Source organism: Globicephala melas, chromosome 5 (assembly GCF_963455315.2).
Source record: "Globicephala melas chromosome 5, mGloMel1.2, whole genome shotgun sequence".
In the NCBI taxonomy this organism is placed as follows: domain Eukaryota; kingdom Metazoa; phylum Chordata; class Mammalia; order Artiodactyla; family Delphinidae; genus Globicephala; species Globicephala melas.
The window spans coordinates 105,330,767-105,348,836 of record NC_083318.1 but is presented as its reverse complement, the minus strand read 5'-3'; the positions used below and the strand labels follow the sequence as shown (position 1 = coordinate 105,348,836).

Genomic DNA, 18,070 nt, shown 5'->3' with positions numbered 1-18,070 from the left:
GTGGGATTTATCCCAGGGATGCAAGGACTCCTCAATATATGCAAATCAATCAATGTAATACACCATATGAAAATCTGAAGAATAAAAACCATATGATCATCTCAATAGATGGAGAAAAAGCTTTTGACAAAATTCAGTGCCCATTTATGATAAATTCTCCAGAAAGTGGGCATAGAGGGAACCTACCTCAACATAATAAATGACATATATGGCAAACCCACAGCAAACCTCAATCTCAATGGTGAAAAACTGAAAGCATTTCCTCCGAGATCAGGAACAAGACAAGGATGTCCACTCTCACCACTATAATTCAACATAGTTTTGGAAGCCCTTGCCATGGCAATCAGAGAAGAAAAAGAAATAAAAGGAATCCAAATAGGAAAAGAAGAAGTGAAACTGTCATTGTTTGCAGATGACATGATACTATACAGAGAAAATTGTAAAGTTGCTACCAAAAATCTACTAGAACTCATAAATGAATTTGGTAAATTTGCAAGATACAAAATTAACACACAGAAATCTCTTGCATTCCTATACACTAACAACAAAAGATCATAATAAATTAGGGAAACAATTCCATTTAACATCACATCAAAAATAATGAAATACCTAGGAATAAACCTACCTAAGGAGACAAAATACTGGTACTCAGAAAACTACAAGATACTGATGAAAGAAATCAAAGATGACACAAACAGATGGTGAGATATACCATGTTCTTGAATTGGAAGAATCAATATTGTGAAAATGACTATACTACCCAAAGCAATCTACAGATCCAGTGCAATCACTATCAAATTGCCAATGGCATTTTTCACAGAATTAGAACAAAAAATTGCACAATTTGTATGGAAACACAAAAGACACTGAATACGCAAAGCAATCTTGAGAAAGAAAAATGGAGCTGGAGGAATCAGGCTCCCTGACTTTAGACTATACTACCAAGCTACAGTCATCAAAACAGTATGGTACTGGCACAAAAACAGAAATATAGATCAACGGAACAGGATAGAATGTCCAGAAACCTATGCACCTATGGTCACCTAATCTATGACAAAGGAGGCAAGGATATACAATGGAGAAAAGACAGTCTCTTCAATAATTGGTGCTGGGAAAACTGGACAACTACATGTAAAAGAATGAAATTAGAACACTCCCTACCAACATACACAAAAATAAACTCAAAATGGAATAAAGACCTAAATGTAAGGCTGGATACTATAAAACTCTTAGAGGAAAACATAGGCAGAACACTCTCTGACATAAATCGCAGCAAGATCTTTTTTGACCCACCTCCTAAATAAAATAAAACAAAAATAGACAAATAGGACGAAATTCACCTTAAAAGCTTTTGCTTTTAAGTAAACAATAAACAAAATGAAAGGACAACTCTTAGAATGGAAAAAAATATTTGAAAATGAAGGGACAAACAAGAGATTAATCTCCAAAATATACAAATAGCTCATGCAGCTCAATATCAAAAAAAAAAAAAAATCAGAAAATGTAAGGTCTAAATAGATATTTCTCCAAAATGACATACAGATGACCAAAAAGTACATGAAAAGATGCTCAACATCACAAATTATTAGAGAAATGCAAATCAAAGCTACAATGAAGTATCACCTCACAACACTCAGAATGGCCATCATCAAAAATCTACACACAATAAATGCTGGAGAGGGTATGGAGAAAAGGGAACCCTTCTATACTGTTGGTGAGAATATAAATTGGTACAGCCACTATGGAAAACAGTACAGAGTTTACTTAAAAAACTAAAAATAGAGCTACGATATGATCCAGCAATCCCACTCCTGGGCATATATCCAGAGAAAACTATAATTCAAAAAAATACATGCACCCCAATGTTCATTGCAGCAGTATTTACAATAGCCAGGACATGGAAGCAACCTAAATGTACATCAACAGAGGAATGGATAAAGAAGATTTGGTACATATATACAATGGAATATTACTCAATTACTAAAAAGAACAAAATAATGCCACTTGCAGCAACAAGGATAGACCTAGAGATTATCATATTGAGTGAAGTAAGTCAGAGAGAGAAAGACAAATATACGATATCGCTTATATGTGGAATCTTAAAAAAGGGTACAAATGAACTTATCTAAAAAACAGAAGTGGAGTCACAGATGTAGAAAACAAACTTATGGTTATCAGGGGTGAAGTGAGGGAGGGATAAATTGGGAGATTGGGATTGACATATACACACTACTATGTAGCGATTGGAATGCATGAGCCCCTCAGGGAGGGGGGATCTGAGGTGGTGATCGATGAGAGCGTGTCTCCCAGGCAGGAGGGGAATGGTGGAGGAGGTGATGACGGAGGCACATGAGCCTGCTCCAGTAGGAGCCCTCCTTAGTGCCTGTGGAGGCAGGAACCAGAGGGTGAGAAGAGATGCTGCAATGGCGGCTCCACCTTTTGCGTGTTTCCATGGTGGTCCGGGCTTCCTCCATGAGCATTCCTGATAGTGGAGCTCCTCACTGCTGTCCTCTCAGGCTGTCTACTCACAGCCAACAGCAATCCCCTCCCTGGGTATGCTCTCCAAACCCCACATTCCAGCACCCAGCCCCCTTGCACATCAGTGGACACCTATCTTAGGCTGGGGAACACAGGGCTGTGGCAGGGACCATCTGTGTAGGTCTCACTCTGTGCTGCCTGTCACAGACCGCTGCTGGGCTCTCCTCCAAGCCCCAGAAGCTCCCCTTCTGTCCCAGCTGATCTCTCCACCGGTGAGGGTGCTTCCCCAGATGTGGGAACCTCTCCTCACCTTCAGCTCCCTGCAAGGGGCACATGTCCCATCCTGCTTCCTCTCCTCTTCCTTTTCCCTTCTTTCTTTCAGCTTACCTGGTTAGATGGGGATCTTTCTTGTCGTTTTAGATGTCTGAGGTCCTCTGCTAATGTTCAGCAAGTGCTCTGTAAGAATTGCTCTATTTGTAGACGTATTCGTTTTTTTTTTTAAGTCCTTATTGAATTTGTTACAATACTCCTTCTGTTTTACATTTTTCGTTTTAGTTTGGCCGCGAGGCACGTGGGATCTTAGCTCCCTGACCAGGTATCGAACCCACACGCTCTGCATAGGAAGGCAAAGTCTTAACCACTGGACCAGAGGCAAGCCCCTTTAGATGTATTCTTGATGCATTTGTGGGGAGAGATGAACTCCACATCCTCCTACTCCTTCACCATCTTGAGGATCTCTAAAGAGAAGCTTTGTAATATTTTACTGCTAACTATGCTTTTAGCTAAAGGGTTATGGAAGATAATTCATTAGGTCAAAGAAGCCTCTTATGTTCCTATCTTGAATTTTAGCATTTTGATTTATAAAAAAGATTGGCCTATAATATTTTTATCTTATTTTCACCTGTCTACATTTAGAATTAAAGTTATAATAACCTCCTAAAATGAGTTGGCAGATATTATTTCTTTTCTAGTTACTCAGACAACTTGTATAAGAGTGGGATTATTTATTCCTTAAACAGTTGGCAGGAATGATCTGTACCCATGTCTGAGCATGGTATTACATTTAAGGGCATATGTTTTTTCTAAATAGTAGCCGAGTTGTTTCCTCGCTCCACTGCTTCTATAAATATGGAGCAGGCTGGGAGATGGGTACCACTACTAGAGTCTTTTCCATGTTATTTTTTTAATTTATTGAATTATAATTTACTTATAATATTATATCAGTTTCAGGTGTACAACAGTAATTTGATATTTTTATAGATTACACACCATACAAAGTTATTATAAAATATTAACTATATTCTGTGCTGTATATTACATCTCAATGACTTACTTATTTTGTAACTGGTAGTTTGTACTTCTTAATCCCTTCATCTCTTTAGCCCCTTCTCCCATCCCTCTCCACTAGTTTGTTCTCTGTATCTGTGAGCCTGTTTCTGTTTTGTTATATTTGTTCATTTGTTTTGTTTTTAGATTCCACACATAATTGACAATATACAGTATCTATCTTTCTCAGTCTGATATTTCACTAAGCATAATATTCTCCAGGTCCATCCAGATTGTTGCAAATGGCAGAATTTTATTCTTTTTTATGACAGAGTAGTATTTCAGGGTGTGTGTGTGTGTGTGTGTGTGTGTGTGTGTGTGTGTATGTATATATATATACATTTATATATACACACATACACACAATGTATATGTGTGTGTATATATATATATACACACATATATATAAGATATATACTATATCCTTTTTATCTATTCATCTGGTGATGGACACTTAGGTTGTTTCCATATCTTGGCTATTGTAAATAATGCTGCTATGTCTATGGTATTTTTTAGAGGATGCTTTGATAAGCTGCTGACATCCCATCTCTTGTTTGAAGAATTTATTCCCAGATCCTGGAAAGGTTGTTGACTGAAAAACTTCAGCTATCAGTCCCCTTGGCTGAAGACTTGCCCCATCCATAGTCAAACCCATTTTGTGTAGGTAGCCAGCATCCAATAACTGGTAGAGGAGAATACATAAGGGTGTAGCCCCACCTCAACGCAACTTGGGACATCTCTGATGAGTCATCCTAGCATCAGAGCTCTAGATTTGTCTGGGACCTCCACTGAGACTACATTATAGGCCAATATCTTCCTTTGTCCATCTTGCTTCCGTCCCTTCCTTTCACAAGTGGTGCTCCCCACAGGAATTATCCCTGATAAACCGCTACATGTTAATGTCCATCATCAAGTCTGCTTCCCAAGCAACCCAACCTGTGACACTTTGTGCCAATATTGGTACACATAAGCACACACTAAAATGAGATCTTGGCAATGGAGATTTTTGGCTGTCAATGAGAACTTCATCACTGGTTGTAAGCAGAACACAAATAGCCTATGGCGTAAGATAACGGTATAATTGTTAAATTTTTCTCCTGTAGTGATGGTAGACCATATAAGGGAATGCTAGTGTAATGTATCAGGTTTTGTGCAATACAGGGGAAATAGTAACTCTAAGGACAGTAAATTAGGTGGCTAATGCTAAACACCGCTGATGTTTGTTAAATGTTAACAAAAGACTGAGAACAATTAATTAGTAATTAAAAGCTATGGGTGAAAACCAGAAAGCCTCCTCAGTAGCATATAAATATGCTCTTGTCTCCTACATCTTGATGGCAGAGAAGAATTAAAGATGAGGTCCAGGACCAAGTCCCAAGAGTTATAGAGCTCTAAGGAAGGGCTATCCTCCTGATCTCAACAGGTCAGCTATAGCAAAGTTATGTTCTTCTTGGGAAAAAGTAGTACCCTGACACAAATGAAGAAGTATGAGTTGATTCACCTGAAAATCTTGAGCTTCCAGATCTCTCTGAAACCTCTGAGTCTGAAGAAGTGGCCTACTCCATCCTATGAAGTACTAGTGTTCTCCCCTTATTTAAAGATGATGCTGTGACCCTACCCTGAAAGATAAAATGCTCCCCTCAAGATCTGCACTCACCACCCTTTCTGGCGTATAAACTAATAATAACTGGGGTTAAATCACAAAATAAGTAGACCAGGATGAGTTCGGCCTAAAATAGAAGGCAAGAGACTGTATCTGAAAGTATCTACAGAACCTAGCTGACTTGTACCTGGAGGAGCGGAGAGTACAAAAGGACTCAAATCTAAGGGTGACACATGAAGCTATACAAGAGAGAGTTTATTCATTTGGAAATGCTATCCTGGGATACAGATTTTAATACCCTTGAAAGGACACCAGAAGATAATATAAACATGCTATTAGCACTGACCTACCTTAAGTAAGAGATAAATGCCAAAATTGTAAATGTCAGAGGGATTAAAAGGCTCAGAGAAGTAAGTATGAGTGAATGGACATATTATTTTCAGCCAGAAAAACCACCAGATAACTATACTACATAGCAGGACCCTGAAGATATACCACTTACCAAGGACATAAGGAACACAATGGTGAAAGAGCCAACATCAGTAAGAAGTGATAATCCTCTGAAAGCCAAGACTGATGGCAGAAGATGGTGTTAACAGAACTGGGCTTGCTGACAATAATGGGTATGATAGAATCCCCCCAAAATAGAAGTCATAGGATAAAGCTCAATTAACATAAGCAATTACCACAAGCCAGGTAGAGGCAGTTATCATAATTCATGGCAAGGTTGGAGTCACATGCAGAAACCCTGACGCTCAGAGAGTTATGAGATAGTTCATAGAATGTGGCATCCAAATGGCAAAATAAACAGGCAGTCGACTAAGAGTATTATGCAATGTGTACAATAAAAAGTATGGAAGCTGTAGGATGAAAAGTTTGAGAGTGGTTAACTCTTACCTTCCAAAAAATACCTCAGTGAGCTTCAGGATATGAACCAGTGTTCAGACCTGGAACCCATATATTGAAGAAGGAATCAGGGTTCCAAGATGAAGAATCCTGTAACACCATGAAAAGAATATATAATAATGATTCTTCAGTTGTTCCACAGAGGCCTAAGCTATTTCCTTGGATAACTATACACAGATATTTTGAGGACTGTTGGAAACAGAGCATGAGGAAAGAGATACCCCTTAAAACTGGATGAGAAGGAAACATCTAAAATTAACAAATTCTTAAAGGCTCAATGTGGACTGGCATCACAATAAAAAGCCTAGAGGGAGAAATAGAAGTGGTCCTATTAACACCACTCTCAGTAACCCACTGGAAAATTTGTGCTTCTAGTCACCCACAGCTCTGTCCTCTGCACATTTAAAGGTCTTTGTTCACAAAGAAAGAGCTTTTCCACCTGAAGACAAGGCAAGAATCCCATTGAATTTTAAACTATGACTGCTGCCTAGCTTTCTTGTGCCAAGGCACCAGCAGGTAAGATAAGGAATCACCATCCTGAAAGGGGAATTGACCCTGATTATCAGAGGAATTGGGGCTGCTGTTTTACACTTGGCAATAGAGAAATATGTTTGCCAGCAGTTAATTCCCTTGGGAAACGCATGATACTTTCTTGACGAATTTTTATTGTAAACGCAGCAGCCATGGCCTGAGAAGGGCACCATAAGTGGTGGCTTAGAGCCCTCAGGGACGTTGGTGTAGGTGAATCCACTAGATAAGCCACCAAGAGTAACCAAGGAGAGTCTAAAACTACCAACCCACAGGGTGTGACCTTGGGGAGAAAAAAAAATGAATTTCAATTTCTGTTGCACACAAAAATATTGGATCACCAGTAAACCAATTCAATTTTATATTAACTATTTATTTTTTGAAACAGAATAACTATAATCACTTAAATAATGTGTTAATTTCTTTTTTAAGAAGCATACTCTAGAGCAGGAAATTTGAATAGGTAAAAAAGCAAAGGCAAATATTCTCAGAATCCAGTTATACACAGTCAAAAGAATAATTCTATTTTAAATGCTAGCATTCTTGTATCTCCTATTTAAAATGGAGACACAACCTCCTCCTAAAGTTTTTACTTACCAGAAGAGAACAAAGATTGAACATTTATAGTAATTTGTAATTATATTATTTCTTTTTTTAATTGACATATAGTTGATTTACAATGCTTTGTTAATTTCTGCTGTACAGCAAAGTGATTCAGTTATACATACATATATATTATTTTTTATATTTTCTTTCCCTGTTGTATACTGTAGGTCCTAGCTGTTTATTATTTCATTTCTTAACTATTCATTGTACATTATTCTTTGTAAAGTTTATTAGAGCAGAGACTTTGTTTTTCTGGTTCAATGCTAAATTTTCAGCTTCACATACAGAGCTGAGTACATAATAAGTGCTATGTTCACATTGGTTACATAAATGAACCTGGTTCCAAAAAAAAAAAAAAAAAAGATTGAGTGGAAAATAATATTCTCTAATATACTTTAAATATCTCAAAAAATTCACCTGCTTAAGAATATAATATTTGGTCATATTTCAGTTACTTGTGAATCCACTGTAGTGAATTCCCATTGGATCATTTCCAGAGCCATTGTGAATATGTATTCTTGTGTTCCTTCTTTCATACATGTAGAAATCAAAGAAGGGAGGGAGATCAAGATAGCAGAGTAAGGGGACATGAAGTTCACTTTCTCTCACAAACACATCAAAAATATATCTACATATGGAAGAGTTCTCATGGAAAACTAACTGGAAACTGGCAGGACTCCTTTATCAACCAAGGCTGTAAGAAAGATATACATGTAATCGAGTAGGATGAGAAGAAAAGCATCAGATCGGGACCTGTGCCCCTGGGAGGGGAATCAGAGGAAAAGGGAGATCACATGTGTGGACCCTTACCCTGGGGAGTGGGCAGGACAAGCTACAGATCAGGCCTCCTAGTCCTGGGATCCTATGCATAGGAGACAAGCCCCTTTCACTGCTCGTAGAACTGCTGGGACAAATAGAAGGTCTGGAGAAGCCTAGATTCCACTCATGAGGAGTACATGGGTGCTTCCCTAGAGGTCTGCCCTATCATCGGCTACTGCACCATGCTCCCCAGGCTGAGGCAAGTGAACACCCTAGCCTCACTCACTCCATGCCATACCTTGCCACTGGATCTAGGGAAGCCAATACTTGGGAAAAGACTTGACCTAGGGATGCAGAGATGACCCAGTCCTGGGACAGAGCCCAGGTGGGGTGGCAGTCATAGTTGGTGCTTACTCAAGCAGTGTCCCAGAAGCAGCCCAGACTTCTGAAAGCAGTGCAACTGCCAGAATTCCCACAGCTGCCTTGCTGTGCACCACAGCACACTCCACAGCACAGTGTGGCACTGGACCTAGAGTGGCCACGATGGGAAAAAACACAGCCTTGGGATGCATCTGAGCAGACCTTCAGACACTTACACAGGCAGAGCATTAGACCTCTGTGAGCACATTAGCCCCACTTGCTTCAGCACTCCTCTCCTTTGAGGCAAAGCCCCCAGTACAGAGAGAAGGAAAACTACAAACGTAAAGGAAACAGAGTCAGTTTAAGCCTGACCCTCAGGGCTTCCACTGTACAACTTGAGAGCAGATCCCACTCCTGACAAGGTGGTGACAGCCACTGAGCAGAGGAAGTCCTGCCTCAAAACCTGCACAAACTCCAGCTCCTACATCTCCAACCACTCCCCCTAATAAGGTGATAGTGGCCAAAACATCCTGAGTAAAGACATGACTGGCATTCACATCAAATCCAGTCCTCTACCACAGGTCCTCCCACTGTGTTGGGCAGATGCAGTCTACATAGGGACACTCCCACATAAGAACACCCCTTCAAGATCACAATAGGTAACTGTTTCACATAAATTCACAGATCAGAGGAACTACTTCCAATTGAAAGAACAAGAGAAAACCCCTGAAAAAATAATGAAACATAAATAATTTACCAGGCATAAAATTTAAACATTAGTAATAAAAATGCTAACTGAGTTAGGGAAAAGAATAGATCTAAACACAGATCATTTAAACAAGGAACTAGAAAATATAAAGAAGACTCAATCAGAAATGGATAATTTAATATCTGAGATATAAAGCACTCTAGAAGCACTCTAGACTAAATGACATAAAAGAATGCATAAGTGATCTGGAAGGTTGAATAATGGAAATCACCAAATCAGAACAGCAGACAAAAAGACAAATGAAAAAGAAATGAGTACAACACATGAGATCTCTGGGATAACATCAAATGTGACAACATTTTCACTTTAAGTGTTCCAAAAGAAGAAGAGACAGATAAGGGTATCAAAAATGTATTTGAAGAAATTATGGCTGAAAACTTCCCAAACCTAAAGAAGGAAACATATATCCAGGTATGGGAAGCACAGAGGGTCCCAAACAAGATGAACCCAAACAGACCCACACCAAGCAGATCATAATTAAAATGACAAAAGTTAAAGAGAAAATTCTAAAGGCAACAAGAGAAAAACAAAGAGTCATTGCAAGGGAACCCCCAAAAGGCTATCAGCTGATTTCTCTGCAGAAACTTTGCAAGACTGAAGAGACAGGCATGATATATTCAAAGTCCTGAAAAGGAAAAACATAGGATATTCTACGCAGCAGGATTATCATTTAAAATAGAAGAAGAGATAAGGAACTTTTCAGACAAGCAAAAACTAAAAGAATTCCTCAATACTAAACCTACCCTAAAAGAAATGTTGAAGGGTCTTCTCTAAATGGAAAAGAAGTAAGAATCTCTAGGAAAGGGAAAATCCCTATAGGAAAGGCAAATATATAATAAGTATTGAAGATCACTTAAATAAGCTAGTGAGTAGATTAAAAGACAGAAATTGCAAATCCAACTATAACTACAACAAACAGTAAAGGAATAAACATGAAGATATAAAATATGATATCAAAAACACAGAGTGTTGGGGAGGGGAAAAATGCAGATCTTTTAGAATGTTTTAAACTTAAAATGACTATGAGTTTAAAGCAAACCTAGAGTCTGTTATACAGAGTGCAGTAAGTCAGAAGAGAAAAACAAATATTGTATACTAATGCATATATGTGGAATCTAGAAAAATGGTACAGATGAACCTATTTGCAGGGCAGAAAAAGAGATGCAGACATAGAGAATGGGCTTGTGGACATTGGGTGGGGGAGGGGAGGGTGGGATGAACTGAGAGAGTAGCATTGACATATATACTCTACCATGTGTAAAATAGATAGCTAGTGGGAAGCTGCTGTATAGCACAGGGAGCTCAGCTTGGTGCTCTGTGATGACCTAGAGGGGTGGGACAGGGAGTGGAAGGGAGGCTCAAGAGGGAGGGAATATATATATATACATATAGCTGATTCAATTTATTGTATAGCAGAAGCTAACACAACATTGTAAAGCAATTATACTCCAATTTTAAAAAAAGAAGAAGATATAATTATGGATCAACACATATGAACCACATGGAAACCACAAATCAAAAACCTATAATAGATACAAAAAAAACAAAAAGAAAGGAAACAAAGCATAATATAAAATAAAATCATTAAACCACAATGGGAGAAACAAAAAGAAAAAGAAATGAATAGAGACAAGCTATTGATAAAAACCAACTGGAAAACAAATACTAAAATGGCAGTAAGTACCTACTTTAAATGTCAATGGACTAAATGCTCTGATCAAAAGACATACGGTAGCTGATTAGATAAAAAAAATAAGAACCTTTCCATATGCTGCATACAAGAGACTCACTTCAGGGCTAAAGCCACACAAAGACTGAAAGCAAGGGGACATAAAAGGATATTTCATGCAAACAGAAATTACAAGAAAGTGGAGGTGGCAATAATCCTATCATACAAAACAGATTTTACCAAAGGCAATAACAAAGGATGATGGGTGTTATATAATGATAAATGTATGAAGATAAGAAGAGAATATTATACTTGTTAACATATATATACCTGATACAAGAGCATCTAAAAATATAAAGCAAACATTAACAGACATAAAGGGAGAAATAGACAGTAACAAAATAATAGTAGGGGGCTTTAACACCCCACTGACATCAATGGACAAGTCATCCAGATAGGAACTCAGTAAGGCAACAGTGGTCTTAAATGACACAACACACCAATTGGACTTAATAGATATCTACAGTTCAGTACATCCAAACCCAGCAGCATACACATTCTTTCAAAGTGCACATGGAATGTTCTCCAGGATAGGTAACATACGAGGTCATAAAAGAAACTCAACAAATTTAAGAGGATAGCAATTATATCAAGCACTTTTTTCCCAACTAAAACAGTATGAAACTAGAAATCAACTACAGAAAGAAAAACAAGAAAAGAACAAACATGTGGAGACTAAACAGCATGCTATTAAAAAACCAATGAGTCAATGATGACATCAAAGAGGAAATCAGAAAATACCTCAAGACAAAAGAAAATGGAAACATGACTTTCCAAAATATATGGGATGCAGCAAAAGCAGTTCTAGGAGGGAAGTTCATAGTGATACAGTCCTTCCTCAATACACAAGAAAACCCTCAAATAAAGAACTTAACCTACCACCAAAAAGAATTAGAAAAATAAGAACAAACAAAGCCCAAAGGCCACAGAAGGAAGGAAATAATACCTATCAGAGAGGAAATAAATAAAATAGAGATCAAAAAACTAGAAAAAGATCAATGAAACAAAGATCTGGTTTTTTGAAAAGATAAACAAAATTGATAAACCTTTAGCCAGGCTTACCAAGAAGAAAAGAGAAAGGACGTAAGTCAACAAAATAAGAAATGAAAGGGGAGAAATAACAACCAACACTATAGATATATGAAAAAATCAAAAGAGAATACTATGAACAGTTATATGCCAACAAATTAGACAACCTAGAAGAAATGGACAAATTTCTAGAAATATACAGCTGTAAAGACTGAGTCAAAAAGAAACAGACAATTTGAACAGACCAACACTGTAAGTGAAATTGAATTTGTAATTAAAAAAAAATCCCAGAAGACAAAAGTCCAGGACTGGAAGGCATCACAGGGGAATTCTCCCAAACATATAAAGAACTAATACCTATACTTCTCAAACTACTCCAAAATTGAAGAGGAGGGAACACTCTCAAATTAATTCTACAAGGCCACCATTACCCTGATACCAAAACCAGAAATACACTACAAAAAAAGAGAAAATTACAGGCCAATATCTTTGATGACTATAGATGCAAAAATCCTCAACAAAATATTAGCAAACTGAATCCAGCAATACATTAAAAGGATCATACACTATGGTCAAGTTGGATTTATTCCAGGATCACATGGATGGTTCAATATTCACATATCAATATGTGTGAAAAAACATATTAACAAAAGGGAGGATAAAAGTCACATGATTATCTCAATAGATGCAGAAAAAACATCTAACAAAATTCAACATCCAATCATGAAAAAAACCCTCATCAAAGTAGGTAGAGAGGGAAGAAATCTCAAATTAAAGAGGGCATTTATGCAAAACCTACAGCTAACACAATACTTAATGGTGAAAAGCTGAAAGCCTTCCAGCTTAAACCAGGAACAAGACAAGGATGTCTATTCTTTTTTTTTTTTTTTCGGTACGTGGGCCTCTCACTGTTGTGGTCTCTCCCATTGTGGAGCAAAGCCTCCAGACACGCAGGCTCAGCGGCCATCGCTCACGGGCCTAGCCACTCCATGGCATGTGGGATCTTCCCAGACCAGGGTACGAACCCATGTCCCCTCCATCGGCAGGCGGACACTCAACCACTGCACCACCAGGGAAGCCCAGGATGTCTACTCTTGCCTCTTCTATTTAACATAGTATTGGAAGTCCTAGCCACAGCAATCAGACAAGAAAACAGAATGAAAGTTATCCAAATTGGAAGGGAAGTGGTAAAACTGTCACTCTTTGCAGATGACATGATACTTCATGATACTTCTCTATACTTCATATAGAGAACCCTGAAGTTTCCACCCAAGAATGATCAGAATTAATAAATGAATTCAGCAAGGTTGTAGGATACAAGATTAATATATACAAATCTGTTGCATTTCTATACACTAAAAATGAACTGTCAGAAAGAGAAAGTAAAAAAAAAAAATTTGTTAGAAATCACATTGAAAAAACAAAACCTGGGAATAAACTTAACCAAGTGGGTGGAAAACCTATACTCTGAAAACTATATAACATTGATGAAGGAAATTGAAGATGATACAAAGAAATGGAAAGATATCCTGTGTACTTGGGTTGGCAGAATTAATATTTTTAAAGTAGCCATATTATCCAAAGCAATCTATAGATTTAATGCAAACCCTATCAAAATACCTAGGACATGTTTCACAGAACTAGAACAATTAATCCTAAAAGAACCACAAAAGACCCTGAATTTCCAAAGCAACCTTGAGTAAAAAAGAACAAAGCTGGAGCTATACCCCTCCCAGTTTTCAGACTGTACTACATACTGTACTAAAACCAGCAAAGGAAACCATCAACAAACCAAAAAGATAACCTACAGAAAGGGAGAAAATGTGTACAAGTGATGTGACTGACAAGGGGTTCATATCCAAAATATACAAACAGCTCATACAACTCAATATAAAAAAAAATTACAAATGGGCAGAAGACCTGAATAGACACTTCTCCAAAGAAGATATACAGATGGCTAACAGGCACATGAAAAGATACTCAACATTATTAATTATTAGAGAGATACAAATCAAAACCACAATGAGGTATCCCTTCACTCCTATCATCAAAAAGTCTACAAATAACAAATGTTGGAGAGGATGTGGAGAAAAGGGAACCGTTGTACGCTGTTGGTGGGAATGCAAATTGGTGCAACCACTATGGAAGAGGGTATGGAGGTTCTTCAAAAAACTAAAAACAGAACTACCATATGATCCAGTAATCCTACTCCTAGGTATATATCCAGAAAAAATAAAAACATTAATTCAAAAAGATATTTGCACCCAAATGTTCACAGCAGCATTACTTACAATAGCCAAGACACAGAAGCAACCTAAGTGTACATCAACAGATGACTGGATTAAGAAGATATGATACACACACACACACACACACACACACACACACAGGAATATTATTCAGCCTTAAGAAGAATGAAATACTGCCCTTTGTGGCTTTGGGGATTGGCCTAGAGAATATTATGCTTTGTGAAATAAATCAGTGAAAGACAAATACTGTATGATGTCACATATGTGAAATCTGAAAAATAATACAAATGAATGCATAGGCAAAAGAGAAACAGACACACAGATACAGAAAACAAAGTTATGGCTACCAAAAGGGAGCGGGAAGGGGGAAGGGATAAATTAGGGGTATGGGATTAACAGATACAAATTACTATATATAAAATAGATAAGCAACAAGGATATACTGTATAGCACAGGGAATTATAGCCACTGTCTTGTAATAACCTATAATGGAGTGTAATCTGCAAAAATGCTGAGTCACTATGCTGTACACCTGAAACTAACATAATATTGTAAATCAACTATGCTTCATATAAAAAAAGAAATTAAAGAAAAGAGGTTCCTTAAGGAAAGAGGAATGTTTAGAGTATTCTAAAAATATTGCACAAAAGTAGTGAATAAACATTTTTAAAAACCTGATTAATTACAAATATTAATAGGCAAACAGAGAATTAAAATTTTTGAATTTTATTTTTTTCAAAAAGTGGTCTTCTATGGCCTTAGAACACTTTTTAGAAGTTCAATGCTTACATCTTATATAGTAATGAGACATTCAGAATCTTTCTTAGTTTGTGTATTTAATATTAACAAATTCCCTTAGAGTTATGCAGAATGAAAAATTGTGTGGGAATGGTAGATTCATATAAAATTATACATACAATATTACATATAGTAAAACTCTAGTTAGGAATAACAACTTCTCATAAACTTTATATGATAAGAATACGCTCTAGTGATGATAAAATATACAAAACAAAATTCTTCAAAAGATGTTAGTGTTTTCAATATTTTAATATGAAAAAGTCCTTCTAAGTACAGTGATTAATAATTCTGAACCTGTGCTCTATTGTTTATTTTCATGACAGCAAGAATGCCACACACCCATGAAAGAAAGAGAAAAGCAGACCCTGAGTAAATTCTGTCAGGTCATCTCTAAAACAATGACAAAAAAAACTACCAATTTATGATACTCTCTGCTATCGCTATCATAAGTTGTATCCATTTGAGGATATTTTCCACATGTTTTTCTCACTATTTGGGTTAGAGCTAGAATTTGAAGCCTGTTTGAAAACATACAGCATATATGCAGGGCTTTTAAAAAATGTGTGTACATACGACTATTTATAATGTTATGCACTCCAACTCTACCAAATAAAGTTAGAGACAATCTTGGTGCTTAATGGCATAGGGTCCTGGACTCTTTCTAAATGAATGTCTTCTGAACACAATAATAAAGGTAAAACTACATATGCAATGGTAGGGTAGACTAACTAAGCATTTCAATATAATTAAATAAAAACATACTGGTAATGACTGAAGCTATCTGGCCAACCATCAAGGCACAAATTAAAATTTTAAATTGGACTCAGGCATTCTGGACTAGAATATGATTTAACATTGACAAGACAAAATTTCCAGGTTCAAATAAGAAGGCCCCATGATTAACAGTTCAAAACACTTCCAGGTTCTTCAAGGATCAACATATACACATTTATATTCTTTCCTTTCACCACCCAGGCAATAATGGAAGTAGCTTTCCAAAACCACAGTTGATATTTCTTTGACCCAAGGTGTCACAGCCCCTGATGTGCCTCCTTTTAACTATTGCTACAGTTACATGGAGGGAAAAACTCTGACTTTTAAATTAAAAGATGAGCTATAAAACAATTCTGATCTCATGGGTTGGAAAAAATAATATTTGGTAGAAAAAAATTATGGTTTGAATCTTTTTTCTTAAAAAATATAGGCAAAAAACTCCTCTTTTAGGCTATCAATGTGTCTTAATCGGTTTCTATTTTCTCTGACAGAAAGCCAACACAGCCATGTTTATTTTAATATAATATAATCCAGTAGGTTATAAAATCTTAATGGGACTCTGCCATACTTAGCTTAAAATCTTGAGATTATGGCATATAGAAGTTTCTCATTAAGGCTTTAATGACAACACAATTCTAGCAAAGATATCACATAACACATGTTATTTGGTTGATCAGGGATATTTTTAGTGATGTTCTGCTGCACTGGTATCTCCTTCCATTTCTCCCAACCTTACTTTTTCACTTAATCCATTTTCATGCTGAATGCACAGCAGCTGTGAATCCATAAACCTCAGAGCCATCACCATGGAGACTCATCCTCTCCTACCAGATGTAGATAGAGACTCTTTATTGAGCTTTCACCCTTGCTCCTCACAGTTTCTGAAAAATTATAGACAATTGCAATCCTTCCAGTCTTCCAATAATATTATGCATTTTCCCCTTCATATGGATTATCTTTTGCCTATTATTCTTCAATCCTCACTATAAAAATCTTACAATTCCAGAATCAAAATGCAACACTCCCTGAGCTTTGAGATTATAATATCCCCAATTACCCTGACAAAGAAAGAAAATATGAGACATGACAAACATAAAATAGTGATAAGACCATCATGAAAAGAAACTAATCCAAATATGTGCTTCATTTAAATGTCTTTGTAATATTAATATGGTCTCAGAATTCTGTCTTTCTACTGCTATCACACCCCGATACTCTGCTTGGCTGATGGGTTTTTTCCCTCAGTACTATTATTAAGTTTGTGTTCATAATTTATTCCATTTACATTTTTATGAGTCCATTAATATTTTCCAGATTGTTAAAAAAATCTTCCTTTTGAAGAATCCACTTGCTCCCTGTAACTGATTTACCCCTTTCACTCCTCTCAAGTGTTTAGGTATTCTGAGTATTTCAGAAAAGTAGTTATAGTCTATCTTACTCAGACATTCTTAAAATCCTCCTCTCCCCATATACTTGGCACCCCCCCACTGTTATGGGGTAACGTTGTGTGGCCCTCTGAAACATTCTTATACAAATCCAATTAGTGAATGTTGGAAAGAAGCCAGTAATTATTAGAGGAGTTAAAGTAATAAAGATCCAAAATAAGATATAATAAAAATAAAATTTGAGTTTAAAATAAAAACTTCAAGGTAGTATCCAAATTAAGAATTCTAGCCACCAGAGTTTGAAATAGATAAATTAGGTGAGCACTTGTGTTTAATTACAAAGATCACTTGAAGGGAAGTAAAAATTCAAGGAAATACCATAATTATTATAAGCAATTCTGCCACAGGATCCTTTCTTAGGCCTAGAACCTCACAAAGATTTTCCAATGGAATTTATTTCAATTACAAAAGGCTAGCATTCACATTCCAATTCAGAAACACCTTCTGTCTAATAAAGTTATAAAAAGAGATTTAAGGGAAATTATGCTCTACTGTTAAATAAAGAGAAGTGTATAAATGGCATTGTGTCCTTGACTAAACTGAGCAAAATTCACTCTCTTCATTTGTACCAAAAATATGGCAAAGAGGGAATGGATGACCTATCTCAAAGGCATTTTTAATGACAAATAAATACCACTGCAGTTAACATATCTGCAAATGGAAAGCAACAACAACAAAACCAGCTGGGTGCTGCAGCATGAGGTGATA

At 36.7% G+C, this 18,070-nt stretch overlaps 1 protein-coding gene across 8 annotated transcripts in view; it reads right to left on the bottom strand.

Moving 5' to 3' along the window:
• TLL1 (tolloid like 1) overlaps positions 1-18,070 on the bottom strand; it is a 262,444-nt gene that overhangs the window by 165,432 nt on the left and 78,942 nt on the right. The window contains exon 1 of one of the 8 annotated variants that reach the window (XM_060299647.1): positions 6,305-6,396. The exons of the other annotated variants lie outside the window; for them this stretch is intronic. The gene's annotated coding sequence lies outside the window, so the exon portion shown is untranslated. Of the gene's footprint in view, positions 1-6,304; positions 6,397-18,070 lie in introns of those variants that run through there. 8 annotated transcript variants of the gene reach the window in all.